A 17,246-nucleotide genomic window follows, 5' to 3' on the forward strand; every position below is an offset into this window, starting at 1 on the left:
GTGTGTGTTTATAAGAGTCATTTATGTGACTAGAAGTTGGATGACTATTTTGTAACCTTTTCCAAGTTCCTGAGCTTTGGGCTGATTTCAGGGGATTTCTGGGGGTCAATTCCTTCCCAGACTTGGTCAGTCTGAATGATTCAGTGACTGGGGTCCCCTGGGTGCAAGGGAACCCTTTTAGTTGCCAGCAGTGTGGCAAGGAGATGCCACAGCTATGACCAATTCCCTGACAGATGCTGCCACCATACATGCCTAGAAGTGCAAGGATCTTTCACATACTCCATCTTCCTTGATTTTTACAGCAACTATGTGAAGCAAGTAGGATATGCTAAGGTTTCTTATTCTCCTTTTTACAGTATAGAATTAAATAGAATTTCAAATTTAACTGACTTTCCAAGCTCTCTTAGTATTGAGTTATGAAGCAAGGTGAGGTGTGCAGTCCACTAGAAGGGGGCAGTGTGGCCTAATGGAAGGTGTACAGGCTGAGAAATTGGGCAGATCTGGGGTGAAATGCCAGCTCAGCCACTCATTTGCTCTTTGACCTCGGGCAAGTAACTTCCCTTCTGAGCTTCTCTTTCTCATCTGTAAAAGGAATAATGGCACCTTTCTTGCAAGATTGATGTTAGGATTAAAGATAATGCTCCATTTTCTTAACTTCTTCGATTTTGTTGGTGTGTTTTTGAGTACCTCCTTGAAACTTGCATGGAAGGAGTGGCAAAGAAGAAATAGGAGAGCATGACGAATCCTGCACAGGACCTGGCACAGAGCAGATACTGCAAAAAATGTAACTTCTCCTCTACCCTGCCAACCTACAAACTCCTGAGGGCTGAGATGCACCTGTAGGCTTTCCTCCGAAGGATCCTTGGATGGTTTATAATCCCCCTCATTCAAAAGCCCTTTCCCATCACAACATTCAGAATGTTGCTAGCATTGAGGGATATGGTTAATTTAAAACCTCAAGTATTTACTCAGTAGGCTATTGTATTTGCAGGCTCAATGAGTGTTTGCAATAACTCATATGTAAATGTAAAAGATCTTGAAAGAAGGTTATTGAAATAAAAGAGTCCAGCAATAGGCCTCAAAAGAGAGCTTATTGTCATGGCTAAGATTTAGCAAACTATAGGCACAAAGCCAAATCCAGTCCATAGCCTGTTTCTGTAAATAAAGTTTTATTGAAACACAGACACTCCCATTGTTGACATGGCCCCTACAACTGCTTTCATTTCAACAGCAAGGTTGAGTAGTTGCAGCAGGGACTGTAGGCCTCACAAAGCCAAAAATACTTACTCTCTGACCCTTTACAGTAAAAGATTGCCAAACCCTGGCTAAGAGCTGGTACTTCCAGGCTATGTGACTTTAGACAAATCATTTATACTCATTGTTCTTCAAATTCCTTATCTATAAAATAGGGATGATAGCAGTGGAAAGAGAGAATCCATGTAAAAGCCTTGCATATGGTGAATCCTCAGTTAATGATAGCTGTCACAATTACTACTAATACCATTGATTTTTAGCAAAGCCCTTTGGGTAAAACACTCACCCTGAACCAGGAACAAAAACCTGATTGTTCAACCCCAGTTTCAAAGGTTCCTCCCTGTGGATAGCAATAGTAGCTAGATCCTTTTCTGCCACAATTATGTTTTCTTAAAGTCAGCCACTTCAATGCCATTGGCTCAGAGTCCAGGATATTATAAGTGTACTCTACCTTTCTCCCACACTTACTGTAGACATTTGGATTAGTGTCATCGAATATTTTCCTATAGTTTGTGTACCCTATCTGGGAGAGTGGAAAATTGAATGAGGCGTTGTGTTGGAATTAAATGTGAAAAGAACCAGCTGCTTCTTTCTAAAAATATGAGCTAGATATTCCAAAAGATGTGCATCTTCAATCAAAGTATAAGGGAAGATTTTACATTTAGTTGTTTATTTGGGGGGAAAAACTTTTTAAAGAAAACCAACCTTGATAGATGGCATTGAAAGCTATTAAGGAAGCTGAAATAACAGCAGCCCCACTTTGCCTCCTAAATATAGTGGGGAATGCTTTCTCAATGTAAAGAAGAAGTCTTGTACAACAGTGCAATCAGCATATGGAGGTGATTTCCAAGAGAGAAGTGAAAAGAAAAAAAAAATCCCACAGCTCAACCTTTCAGAAGTATCATAGTCATGCAGGAAGAAAACCATCTCGATCCTCTTCCTCATTGTTAAGCATTGTAGGCAGGGCCTCGGGGTGCGGTGAAGGCTTGGGAGGAGGAAAAGGGGTGGGGAAGGGTCTCCAGTCTAAGACTCATATGCATGCAACTGATGCGCTCGTGGTACCCTCACCACTACCAGAGTACAGCAGGACCTGTTCAGGAACCTTCCCTTTGTGGATTACCTGGCCTCCAAAATAGCCATTTCCATGGGCTGTGCTTCATCAACTCAGCCTTGGCATGGAGGAGAACCTTCTCACCCCCACACTCCTCACTAGTAGCCTGGTGGGTAAGGCAGGGGTGAGTGCAAGTCACAGGGCTTTTTTCCATCAGAATCCCTTCTCTCGCACCTCGTGCCCACTCATGCTCCCCTTAGTGTATAGGCCCTGTCATTTACATTCAACAGAGCTTTACTGAGCACCTTTCTAAAGTAGTTCTTAACCTTGGGTGGCCACGATAACCACCTACAGAGCTTTTCAAATACACCAATTCCTAGGCCTGCACCCCCAGAGATCCTGATGTAATTTATCTGGGGAGGCACCTAGACATCACATTCTGTGTGTGTGGCAAGGGTGGGGCAGTGTGGTATGTTTGAAACTTCTCAAGTGATTCTAACACGTTGGCCTACTATATTTGGGTCTTTCTTCTAGGTGGGTACAACAGTGAATAGCACAGGCAAGGTACTTGGTCACATAGAGTTCATGGTCTAGCAGGGCAAGACAGAGAATAAATGAATGAATGGCCAAGATATGTTGTGACAGTGCTTCCAGGAAAATGAAACGTGGGGCTGTAAAAGAAAGAGCTAGAAGATGAGGAGATTTGTAACTTTAGATTGCATAACTTCAGATAGCATGGTCAGGCCACCTCTATCTGAAAGGTCATACTTTCCTTCTTTGCTCATGAGCTCTGTTAGCACTCAGATCTAGTAACAGTCTGTGATCAGATGCCTGCTCTTTGATCACTGTTCCCTAAAACCAAGTTTCTATAGGCTGATGAAACATGGGGGACCCTCCCTGATTGGATAGCCCAGATAACCACGGTAACCAGAAGCCACCTCACATGGTGTGCCTTATCCTCAGTGCTCTAATTTGAGAATGCCCCCATCCTCTTCCCCTTTGACCTCATTGACCACCTCACTCTAAAATGATATCCTATTGTCAGCATCATTTATTGAACACAATTTGCTGACTTGTCATAATGATAATAGTAAAAGCAGATTGAACTATACTTAATATGTACAGGCACTCTTCAAGATACATTATCTCATTTAATCCACTGCAAAGGGGGAATTATCAGCCCCATCAATTGGAAACCAAGCCTCTGAAGGTTAAGAGAGTTATGACATGGCTTACCTTTTTAGACCTTCTAGGTCTTCTCTAACTCAGAGAATCTATTATTTTTGTGCTCTCTAGCTCATTTCCTCAACTAGGTAGCGAGCTCCCTGAGGAAAGGTATTGTATCTTATACATCTTTGCAGGAGCCTCTTCTCTCCTCACCCCCATAAGCCTTGCTTGTGATGGGCAATAAACGCATCAGAGATCCACCTGTGGAGGCAGCCTGGCTGTCACTCCTGAGTCCCTGAGGATTTGAGGAAGCCTTCAAGGCCCACAGGCCTCATTAATGTGGCTCATAAGCTTGGACACTCTTTCTTTCATGTTCAAGACTGCCCAGTGGGATCCTCACCTTTGAGAGGCCCCCAAAGTAACTCAGACATTTATAAATGGTTCCTGTGGGCATTTGCCCCAAGGTCTGTCCCACTGAAAATCCAAAAGGAACAATTATTTTATGCTTTCCTTCTTTTTGTTGGTTGTTTTGCTAATTAAATTTTTAAAAAAGCACACACTGAGATTAAAACAGCAAATAAGGAAATCATTGCAATTCCTAGATTAAGGATTATTATTCCATAAGGCAGACTTGTGCTATTTATGGTATTTGGAGGGACTATATCTTTGAAGATAATTCCCTATTTTTTTTCAGCTTCATTGAGGTATAATTGACAAATAAAATTGTAAGATATTTAAAGTGTACAACATGATGTTTTGATACACATATACATTGTGAAAATATGCCCCCATCTAGTTAACACATCCATCACCTCACATATTTTTGGTGAGAACATTTAAGTTTTTCTCTCTTAGCAAATTTCAATTATACAATGCAGTGTTATCAACTATAGTCACCATGTTATACATTAGGTCCTCAGACCTTATTCATCTTAAACTGAGTTTGCACCCTTTTATCAACCTCTTCCTATCTCCCCTCTCCCCGCTGGTTACCACTTCTCTACTCTCTGTTTCTATGAGTTTGACTTTTGAAAAAATTCCACATATAAGTGATACATGCAGTATTTATCTTTTTTTGTTTGGCTTGTTTCACTTAGTAAAATGCCCTCAAGGTCCATCCATCTTGTTGCAAGTAACAGGATTTCCTTCTTTTTTAAGGCTGAATAATATTCCATTATATTATTCCATTATATTACATACACATACACACACACACACACACACACGCACGCACACACACACACACACCATCACATTTTCTTTATCCATTCATCCATTGATGAACACTTAGATTGTTTCTATACCTTGGCTATTGTGGAATAATGCTGTAATGAACATGAGAGCACAGATATCTCTTTGAGATAATGATTTCATTTCCTTTGGATATATACCCAGAAGTGGGATTACCAGATCATATGGTAGTTCCATTTTCAATTTCTTGAGAAACCTCTATACTGTTTCCCATAGTGTCTATAATTATATTTTGTTACTATAACACACACAGAAAGAATATAGCAACACTTGTGAGTGTGTGTGTGCATGTATGTGTGTTTATGTTTGAGACAGAGAGGAAGAAAGCAAGGATATGAATGTAGTTATACCTCGCTAAAGGATATTAATGTAGAAATTGAGAAGTTACATAACCTTCATTTATGAATTTGGATATCCCTTCCCTGCACTGATGTCCTTGTTGATGTTCAGTTAAGTGCCTATGGAAGAACATAAAACTGTCTAAACAAAAGTCCTGTGATTACTTCCATTTTAATTAAAACCTTAGAGGTTTAAGCCTCACTGGCATTTTCTCCTCTTCCTTCTCCCTTCTTCCTTTGCCTTCCAAGGAGAAACCTGCCCTATAAGGAGGCTTTTGGGCTGATCTGCCTCTGCAGCTGCCCTGCCCAGCTCAGTGCAGGAGCTTGGCAGCAGATGTGTGGCCCCTTGCCAAAGCCGAGTATTTTAACTGGACTTTGCTCCCTTCTGAGACAGGGAGCAATGGACACCAAGGAGTCCTAATCTCATAACCTCTTAATGCTGAAAACCCAAATCTAATGGGTTAGAAGTTGATCTCCAATCCCAGTAAATGCTCTATTAAATGTGAGTCCAACATAACACTCATAGCGATAAAGAAACCACAGTGATCATGTTTGCTACTGCAAGTTTCTCCCCATGGCAAATTAATTCATACTGCTTCTGAACTGCCAACCAATGATTACTAGTATATTAACTTACCAGATGGAAATGCAGCCTAAATTCACATGTGCTCTTAAAGCCACTGACAAATCTGTTTTTTAAAAGCAAATATAGCAGTGCATACTAACTGAATCCCAACCAGGCAACAGCTCTGTGCTGAGTATCTTGATGGTGATCAGTATCATGTAAGATGCAATGGAAGATAGAAGAGTGTGGCTCTCACGATGAAGGGAGCTTATGTGCTGGTTGGAAAAACAACCTAACCATGAAATAACCAGAGTGTAATGCAGGGGAAAACACTGTATTTAACCAGGGTTCTGTGAGATGATGCAATAGGATTCGAGAGAAAGGAGAGGTAATTGGGCATAAGACTGGGGGCGGGAGGCTTCCAGGAAGAAGCTGAATTTGAGTTCATCTTGAAAGAATGGGATGGATCAATGGAAAGAATATTCCAAAAGTAGGCCAATCTAAACAGAGGCAAAGAGGCATGAATTGAATAATGAAAGCTTGGGTTAAGAAGACTTTGGAGAGAAGGGGACTTTGAAGGTCAGGGCGAGGAGTTTACACTTGATTTGCTTTGTGTTTCAGGTGGATTTTGTGTTTAGCTACAAGCCCCAGAATTCTGAATATATTTTCTTAACCAAATTCTTAAATAAAGGATTCATTTTCTTAAATAACAAGAAAACCAGTACCAAGAGGGTACAGTAGCTCCATGTTGACACATTCCCTCTTCCCTTCTACCATACCTTGTAGGAGGCATTGTCAGTAACTGTGTTGCTTCCCAGCCCCAATATGATGGTGCCACCTCCAGCCTCATATCCACATTCCAAGAAGAAAGAAGAAAGACAGGAAAGGATAAGCAGGTGGTTTCTGCATTAGGAATGCAAAAGCTTTCTCAGAAATCCCTAACAGTCTTCTGCTTGCATCTCACTGGCCAGAACTGTGGCAAAGTGCAACCCCTAACTGAAAGGATGTCTGGGAAAGCTAGTGTTTTTGCTGGGACATTCTCACCACAAATAAATCAGGGTTCTGTTTCTTAAGGGAGAAGGGGGAACAAATATTGAAACAGCAATTAGCAATAGTAACACTATGTACAGCAGCAATCTCTACACACTATTATTGCAGGTTCCTGAATAGAGTTGTCTTAGAAAAAGTGGTGAATTATTAGAAAGTGGATTTGGCATTGGTATTTGAGGGATTTGGAAGGAAGGAGAAGAAAGATCTGGAAGAGTGGGTGGAAACTGGTGAAAATAATCTAGGGGTGAAGTAGTAGCCTCTTGAATTAGTGATCTGGATATGGGAATGGGAAGAAGGAGAGAAGCTAATAGTTATTTTCAAGAAACAATGAACAAGATATTGTAAAAACCATCCAAGAATGAATGGTCAAGATGGAAGGTGTTAGCAAAGTGACTCTTTGGTCCTTTTTGTTTCTCTATGCATAACGTTAACATTTAGGGTGAATGGAAGAGATCGTACTAGAAAAAGAAATTGATAAAGGACAATCTAAGAATCAGAGACATGTTGAAGCAATAATGAATCCTAAAGTATAATTATATTTTAATAATTATAATTATAATAGGCACCTGAGGCACAGAAAAGAGATGAGTTAGGGGCAAAGTTAGGGGGTTCTAATATGAATGTGCTCCTTCTTGGGAATGTGAGCATTGCTTTCCAGGACCATTCTCTAAACACAACACATCGGATAACCTCTAGAATACATCTATGTTTAAAAGCAAGATGGACCAGATCTGAAAACAAATTATGTTCCTTTTGATGACTAATCCTAAACAAACAAACGAAAAAGCATTCTGCCTATTTGTTAGAAGGAAAGCAGAAAGGGAGGAGTATTATCTGCTAGTTATTGTTAAAGAACAGAAAATCATTTTAACACTAAAAAATTACTATAATTTGAAAACTCATTCTTAAAAATGGAAGTGTCAGTCATTGTACGCGGCATTTAAGACACAGAAAAGTTTAGACTTTGTGCTTTGACATTTTATGATTCTGCAGTGTCACAAGTAGGTTTGGACTTTTATTTTAGCCTTAAAGAAACCTTTAAACAACCCAACTACCTTAGGACCCTAGGGGAAGACCGGACATGGTGTCAAATCTGACAGTCTCATTCTTAGCATCCCAGAGTTTCTTGTCAGCACTGGGGAAGAAGCCAAGGAAAATCTCAGGGATGGGTAGAACAGAGAAACTGGATTAGTTGTACTTGCCATGTGTGTTCTGTAATTTGTAATTACTGTGAATCTTCAGATCAGATTCATGATTGTCTGAATTTTCAAGGTTGAAAGTCATTTATTTTTTACTTACACGCACCTGGCTTTCCTAATTCAGTTTACTCAGTTGTCAAGTCACCAAAGTCTCCCTCTGTTCTACAGAACACACTGGTAGGGGGAGGGGGGCATTTCCCTTGCTTGTCTCACTTTCACAGCTATTGCTTCATCTGTTTTATGTTGTTCTAACCTAGGTTTTAATGACAAAATGGGGAAAAATAGTATCTTGAAAGAAAATATTTTATGTGAAAGCAATGTCATTCTTCTTGTTCTCTCATATTCAGCAAATCAACATACCTATTCAAGATTCCTCTAGTACTGCTCTTAGGACTTTTTCTCCACACCTGCTTGTCACTTTCTTCTTCCAGTGGGTGAGTTCCTTGAGGCCAATGTATGGCTTATTAGACGTTGTCTTCCTGATTTCCAGCACAGTGCAGGCACAGAGGAGGCACCTGAAGTGGTTCACCAGGTGAATGACTTTGTGGAGGCTTCTCCTAGTCAGAGTCTTTTCAGGTGCTTATATTTATTTCCCTGATGACATAAGCCTGGGTCATAAGGCTGCATGCCCAATGTACACACTAGAGTGAACTCTGCCAGGGGCACCAAAGACCTTTGGCTGAAAAATCGAGTAGTCCAAAGAAATGCTCCAAGAGAATTATTAAAAAGAAGAGAACCCAAAACTAATTTTGTCTAAACGTTTGCTGTTTGAAAGCCAATATAGATTTTTTTAAACACAAGTATTTGAATAGTTAAGTCAGCCAGTGTACAAAAGTCTAAGTTGAAAGGTATAAAATTACAAGTCTCCACCCAGGCAACTGGACACCTTCCTATAGACCAGTGGTCGGCAAACCATGGCTCACGAGCCACATGCGGCTCTTTGGCCCCTTGAGTGTGGCTCTTCCACAAAATACCACAGCCTGGGCGAGTCTATTTGGAAGAAGTGGCGTTAGAAGAAGTTTAAGTTTAAAAAATTTGGCTCTCAAAAGAAATTTCAATCATTGTACTGTTGATATTTGGCTCTGTTGACTAATGAGTTTGCCGACCACTGCTATAGACTATGAAGTTGGTAACTCGGCTGCTGGGCTCCCATACTTCCTCTCTCAGCCATGCAGTGTTCCAGCCCAGAGGCAACCAATATTACCAGATTCTTGTGTGTGTTTGTTTTTTCAGAGATAGGATATGTGCCCATGTACATGAGGAGCTAAGTACATATATTTTGTAAGTATATATATTTTCCAAGAATGATTTTAGTGAACAGAATCAATAGAAAAAAATCATCATAAAGTAGGTCAATCAAGATCTTGAACTATAAAGTGCAAGGGAGAAAAAGTCTTCCAAGATGAAGAATGATCACTCATCAGAAGGCAGAAATAGAGCAGGAATTCTATCTACATTAAAAAAAAAAAAAGGTGAGATCATAGATCCATCTGTTCATTAGGGTGGGCATTTCCTCGAAGCCAATGGACATTGCCTGGAGGGTCATTGGAGAACTTGCAGTCGTTGAGTGAGAGAAATCGTGGTGTTTGCTATTATGTGGGCATGTTCTACTCTCTGGTGACACACTTCCTCAGAGAATTAGTGGCATCTGATCCCCAGAACCCTCATATATATATTCATATTATTTCAGTGTAATAAGACATTCGACCTCTCAGGTCAAAGGAATATGGCACACACTAGGCAAGGATCCTGAGCCAGGATGAAGCAAAGGGGTGGGGGTGGGGCATGCTTTCTGAAGAGCACTACCCTGCTCATTGCTATGCCTTAATTTAGCTAAACTGTCTGCCTCACTGGAGATGTTCTTGGCAGTTTATTGATATAAAGTTTACTTGAAGTGAATTGGAAAAGTCCAAGTCAACCAGTTATTGCTTTTTTCCCAGTAATACCAAAATTCTGCTTGGGACCAGGGAGCAAGAGCAAGCTAGAAAATGAGTATTTGTCAAATAAATTCCCAAGTAATTATTGGATTCCAAGAACATATAAGGTACCAGGCAAGTTTCTGATGTTCTAACCAGATCCTGTTAGAAATATGTGATACACACTCACAAGGAAAGGTGATGAACAGCATGGGACCCTATCAATGAGTGGAACATCAAACAAATGTGATAGACTTCAGGGAAGTGAGGAATTTTCTTCCAGCTCCAATGGAAAGGAAGGTTTCACCTCTAGGTCTCTATAAAGCCTCCAGTAGATGAGGTTCTCTCCACTCCCTGCCCTGTAGACTCTTGGGACAGTCTGGTTGATATACCTAACAAAAAGTATCAAAGAAAGAAGGCAGTTGGCTGCTCAGGTAGACTTCATGGGAAGGCAGTGCCTGGTATAGTTGCCATAACTCAGAATTTGGCTTGTGGGTTTGGAGATTCATGAGTTTCATTTTGTAAGAGCACTCAATTAATTGGGCTTAGGGAAAATGATTCCAAGAGTGATCTGTGAACCTGAAAGTCAATCTATTGATTTACAATGGGTAGGAGTATATATTCTAATGACCAGAATGATCTTGTTCACTACTTTACACATCAAAGAACGTTGGGCCAATTATAGAAGACTGTTTACTGAATGCAATCAGGACCAAAGATTAGAAGACCTTGAAGGATAACTTAATGCACCATCCCTACCTCATGATATTCTTGTTGAATAGAATATATACAAGAAAAAAACAAACAAAGCTGTTTTCTGCCATTTAAAGTTTCTTCTTTTGTTATCAATTCATATAACCCAGTTCCTCTCTTTATAGGCTATATGCATATTGGATGTATTCCATAGATATGAACTGATTAGAGGGTGGAGTCTGGTCGCCTTAACTGTCATTGGATATTTCCCAAATATCCTCTATTACTCTTTTCATAATAATGTGCAAAGTAGCATTTTTGTATGTTTCCTTTATATTTTAAACTTATTTTTAATATATATATACAGTAAAATTCACCCTTTGAATTTTAGGAACTTTGACAAATAGAGAGTTGTGTAACTACCACCACAATCAAGATATAAAACAGTTCTTCACTCCTCCCCCCGCCCCCCAAAGAAATACTACCTTGAGTTACACTTTCAAAATAGATTCCTTCCACAGATGGCTAACCTCTATTATGTGTTCTAACATTTTTGTTTGCAGAGGATTATATTTTCTGGCATTATCTACCAGTTATGAAATCCACCAGACAAATATGCTGTCATTCCCAGAGATAGATAAAATGGGGTTTTCTAATATGTGTATGAATATCTGCTTAGCTAGCAGTGAGTATATCAAGTTTACTTGATCTGTGAACTTACAACAAAACACACAAAAATTGACATATATCTAAGGACATTTCCCCCAAAGAAAGGAGGAGAAAAACTTTAACATTCCAGTTGGAACTCTATCCACAAGAACTATATTAGCTCTGAGGGTTGGGAAAGAGAACTGCTAAGTCATATCACCAATTCATTTCCTTCCTTTAAATGAGTCACGAGGACAGAGATAACCCCAACACACTAGAAGCTGCTCCAGTGCTCAAGTAATTATATCCACTCCTGCTTTCCAGAAACTAGGTCTAGGCATTAAGAACTTTCCTAAGTAAAACATGCATCCATTTAACCTATGCAAGTTAGTAACTGAATTTATTGCTGTTGTTTTAATAAAGGCTCTTTAAAAGTATGTATATATAAATGGTACATATGCATCCTCATTATGGACAGTTTAAACAATTGAAAACTGAACTTCATTTCAACTCTATTATGTCTTGATGGTATTTAGGAACTTAAAAAATAAATTGTGTGAGTTCAATGAATTATTTCACATATGAACAGGTCTTGTTAATATTTCTGACCACCTAGGGGACTCAGTCCATGCCATAGGCTGACAAATTACTTTTATAATAAAATAGGAGGAATTTGGGTTTATAAATTAAATGGTGGCCACAAGGGTATCCTGGAGGGCCCTGAGGTCTGGTCACCTCTACTTTACTCTACCACTAACCCAGGGAGTGAGAAGACAGACCTTTCTTTTCTTTGAGAACTTATTGCTCTATCTTCCAGATACTCGTAGAGACCCTGTAGTCCTGCCAATTGCAAGAATACAAGACTGAATGATTATTTGCCAAATACCTGCAGCTGAAGAACTCAGCAGCACAGTTAGATATATATTAAGATAATTATGTTGAATCATTAGAAAATTTAATTCTAAGATGCAAAGTCTCCTGTTATCACAAATACAGAAATAACCAGGTGGTCTAATAAAATCCCACATCAGAGGAGTCTTATAACAGGATCCCTTTGTCTGAGCAGAGAGGTTGGCAGCCATCCATGTATTTCCCATCTGTCTTCTTCTTATCCTCCCACAACTCCCCACCCTTTGCTTCTCTTAGCACTGTTTCCCATTCTTAAACTTTTCTTCCACTTTTACCTCCTCCTGCTTCCATTTTTCCTGAGAGTAGACCACATGATTAAAGTGCCATTCTCTCTCATTGTAACACTTTCCAATGAAACACTGGAAATAGTCAAGGAATAAGGAATGTGAGAGAATATTGTTCCGTGAATTTCAGGATGAACAGAAAGGAGATAAATAGGTCTGCCCCTGTCATGCTGACTCACGTGACTCTTCTAGCATTTACTGGAATGACCTTCAATTCAAATGAGAACCACAAAATACCAGTAATTTTATCTGGGGAATATTTATATTTTGGTGTAGTAGGTGAATTCCCAATTAAAGGGCATTATTAGAAGCATTTTTCCCCCAAATGTAGTTTCATATTGGTTAGGCCTTGCATTTTTAATTGGTTGTTTTGGTTCAAAGAGAAAATTTTGTTTTTGTTTTAAAAATCCATTCATTCCCCATTTCCTTATAACTAACTCCCATGGATAATACCTGTTAAAGAAGACATCCTGAGCCCTAGATTTCTCTAACACAGACCAACCCAATATTTTTCTCCTCCAACAATTTGTTCCTGATGTAGAGCCTACTGGGTTTGGTGATTGAGTATACATGGAAGAAAGTCAGGAATTTAGAACATTCCCTGACAATGGCAATAAAAATGTCTGATTATTCTAAGGCCTCTCCCTCCCCACCCCCACATTAGTGCAAAGGGTAAACTGCTACTAATGTCACAAAGAGTGGAAGGGTACAGGGTGACTACTTGTGGCACTTTAAGGATGGCTCCCTAGCATTAGTGAAGCCAGAAACTAGGGCTTACCCTAAATCTGAGGGTCCTTTCAAAGAACGATGCCCTTAGAAACTGAGGAGGGTAAGCAGCAGCACATACAAAGTGTGTATATTGAGGTCTTCCCATAATAACTCCCTGAGAATTTGTGAGTGTGCTCATGATCTAATTAGGGCTATCCCCAAAAGTCATCTGTAGTCTAAAAAATGTGAGATAAAATTATACATTTTAAAGTTCCATATGGAACTCTGCTCTTCCCACAGCAGTTTACTGAGCATCTATCCTATGTGCCGGGCACCATGCTGAGGACTGGAACACAGCAGTGACTAAAACAGACCCTGTCCCCATGGTCTAGCAGGAATTGCAAAAGCCAGTGTTGACCCAGCACTGTCCCAGTGTCTGAGACTTTGGGTTTGACAAATAGGGCCTCCTGTGCCTCAAAGGTGACCTTTAATATTACAGTAGGGGCAATTCTCCCGCTTCCCATAAAATAGCACACAAGACCACCCCATCCCTTTTGTCCCCACTCACCAAAGCCATCTGTTATGAATGAAGGCCAGATATATCTCCATAATAAGAAAGAGAGCCATAGAGAAGGGATGAGAGGTATTCTTTAACTAGAAGGTTGATCTCCACACTGAATGAAGAAACTCATGCTGACCTTACACACTGGCCTCTTTGAGTGTGGTTCACATTCACTGCTGTGATAAGACCAACTCTGGGTAAATAGGAAAAGCCTTGGTTTTGAACTTGCAAACAGAAATGTCAGTCAATGGTGAAAAGAGCTTCAGCTTGGGAAACGTGATATCAGTCAGCGTCAATCCAGTGATCATTGGCGCAGCCCTCTCCTGTCCACTCTTTCTTACCCCTCAAGGACTCCATATTGTCTAGTGTTAAATACACTTTCACACACACTATTTTGAAGTCTCAAACAACCCATTGGAGGATATTTCAACCCTCATTTCATAGATGAGAAAAATCAAACCTCGCAGAAAACATATTCAGTTCTCCACAGCTGTAATGCAAAGCCAATGCTCAAACCCAGATCCTTAGCTCCAAACCAACATGCTTTCCACTATCCTGTAGCTTCTACTCTAATCATTTTAGGTCTTCTTTCTTTTGGCACATTGTTTCAGCATGTCCTGATGGGCAATTATCCTACAACCTGTCAGTTTTCTGGGAGCAGCCAGATCACTCCCCTGCTCCTTGTCCTGCCTTGTCCAAGCAGATAATTGCTGCCCCCAAACCTCTTTTGCTTCCCATAGGAATCCCATATCTATCATGGATGTCTGTGAACCTGCTTTTAGAAATAGAGGGGAACGTGTGGGTGGCACACAATGAGGTTTTCTAGGAATCTATTAATAGTTTTGCAGAGGCTGCTCAGAATTTTAAATTGACTGATTTCAAGATAAATTACCTCCTGAGAAAGACATTTTTCCCCTGCTCTTCCCTTCAACACTCCTCATCCCCAATATGGATTTGCTTTTCAGGTGCTTTTCTTTTACCCCCTATGGCTTGGCCTTACACCCTCTGCTCAGAAGACAGGGATATTAAGAGGTAGAAGCATTATCTACCAAGAAGGCCAAGGGACTGGCGTGGCTCAGTGGTTGAGCGTTGACCTATGAACCAGGAGGTCATGGTTCGGTTCTGGTTGGAGCACATGCCCGGCTTGCAGGCTCGATCCGTGAGCGGGGAGCAGCCAATCAATGATTCTTTCAGATCACTGATGTTTCTATCTCTCTTTCTCTCTCCCTTCATCTCTGAAATCAATAAAAAATAATTTTAAAAAAAGAAGGCGGAGGGAAACAGATCCAGCCCTCCTTGGCCTCTGCAGGGATTGGCAGTGCTCCTTAAGATCTTCATGCAGAAAGGAACTGCTGTTTTTAAAGTCCTGGGAAAATGTCCATGGATGGATCCCAGTGCCTTTTTAAAGCTCCTGAGTTAATAACTACTATTTTGGGAGTGAGGTGTGTATATGCAGAAGTCAAAAATTTTTTTACTATACTAAAATTAAAATGTACCTATGTAAAGTCTCAGGGCTTGGGGAAAACTTTTTATTATACTAAAATTAAAATGTACCTATGTAAAGTCTCAGGGTTTGGGGAACATAATTCTGCCTTTTATGTTAAAAAACACATACTTCTGCTTAACAATGTTTATTTGCTTTAACTAGGTCAATGGTGATAAAATAAAAATGCCGACACTGAAAATCAGTATGCTTTTGAAAAGAACATTATATTATAAATGTCACTCGTAATATATTAAGATGAGTCTATTAGTAGACTATGTCATAACTAGAAACAAAAAATATTAAACAAAGGCAACAATAATGTGTATAAACTAAAATATCTTCAGTTTCAAAATTAGCGATAATATTACTTTCCAATTATGTAGCTTTCCAGTCTAAGATATAAAACATAATATAAAGATACTAGACATCATTAGCCATGCATTTTCAAATACCTTTGTAACAATAAAATGCACCCCCCAAAAAAAAAAAATTCAGTAAGTCTGGCCAGTGTTCTGACATTTATATTGGAGAGCTTAATTTTCCGGTCAAGCTCTGGATTATAAAGTAAGAACCAACTGACGCTTTTAACCAGTCAGAATAAAACAGACAGAGCCACTGTGCGTGTGGATGGGCTCTGCTGTGGTTTGCCATAGTCACCTGTAACGTGGAAGAGTTGTCTCCGGTCTGAGCTGCCCATTTGCAAATAAGACCTTATCTCCAAAGAAGGTATAAAACAGACAGTGGCCAAAATGAAATTCCAGCGAAAGGAGCTGCCATTTCTCCTCCATTTCAAGAGGACACATTAGCCTAGTTTAAAAGCCAATTATTTCTATTGATGCAACCAATTCTTGGGTCAGGCCACAACCTCTATAATTCTATGTGAGATTAGGGCTCAGGACTTACTGAATTGCAAGCCAAGAAGCAATCTAGTCAACATGAAAAACCACCAGAGAGCCCCTGCCCTCTCTCTCCATTCGGTCCTGGTGCTTTGGACAGTGACAGCACCACTCCCCTCACTTTTCTGCCTTTCCCACACCCCTCCCAGCCTCATAAAGCTCGCCATCTCATCCTCCTGCTAGGCTGATCACTTCCTACAAGTGCCTGGTGCTGGAGGCAGCAGTGGTAGAAGACCTAGCATTTAGCTAATAATTTTAGAAAAAAGCAGGAGGGTGGGACACAGGAGTGGGCCTCCTTTCGCTGGACATGCCAGCTCTCCCTCTTACTTACTAAGCCCGAAACCCATGGGAAGAGGACAATACAGGGCTATCTTCCCACTCACACAAACACAGAGACTAATGGATATTATTGTTTAGTTCACTGACACTTTCACAACACAATTTTAAATAATGCCCAGATGTTCATTTACTAGGGCACATAAGTTTTCCTTCAGTTGGATTGTCTGTATATGGAATTGGGAATACAATATAAAAAGTCTACTTTTTAAAAACGGTGCTACAGTTCTCAACCCTCTCATAAACACACATGCGATGTGGGGATATGTAGGTATTGTAAAAACTGTATTTGTCTTACCAAGGGCTACAGAAAACCACTTGAAGTTGCTGGCCTTCTCACCCCTGGGACCCTCAACCTGTACTGCTAAGCATGCAGCCATTCCCAAGGGCCAGGGCCCTGAGTTAGTCCAGGACCCTATCCCAGCCCTGTCTCCAGTGTCCCGAGGCCAGACCTTACACTTGGCCAGGGTGACTGGCTCTGAGGGAACCTCTAATGAGCAAAAACGGCCAATCCTATTAAAACGTAAGAGATTTAGGTAGAAATGGCTCTCAATGGAATTGTGGAACCAGCCACTTAGATCATCCCACCAGTATCCATGTGAGGAGGATAGAAAAATGGCAAGGAGACATGTGAAAGAGAGCACGGTCCCTGGTTAGACGGAGGCCCCACGGCCTGTCCTAGACACACATGATGCAGTCAACCAGGCCGCAGTGACGGGCTCAGCAGAGAAATGTCAGGGACGGCAGGAGTCACCAAAGGGCGTTTTTTACTCTGACACCTGTGTGACGGGGGAAATGCAGTGCAGTTTTAGAGACTCTCAGTCCTGGAATTTTCCACCTGACGTTGTTTCAGGTGTTGGATTAGAATGCACACATGCTAAGATGACTTTGTAACATTGGGTTATATGCTTTTCTTAATCACACTGATCTGAT

This window comes from Eptesicus fuscus, chromosome 4 (assembly GCF_027574615.1).
Source record: "Eptesicus fuscus isolate TK198812 chromosome 4, DD_ASM_mEF_20220401, whole genome shotgun sequence".
Taxonomy (NCBI): Eukaryota; Metazoa; Chordata; class Mammalia; order Chiroptera; family Vespertilionidae; genus Eptesicus; species Eptesicus fuscus.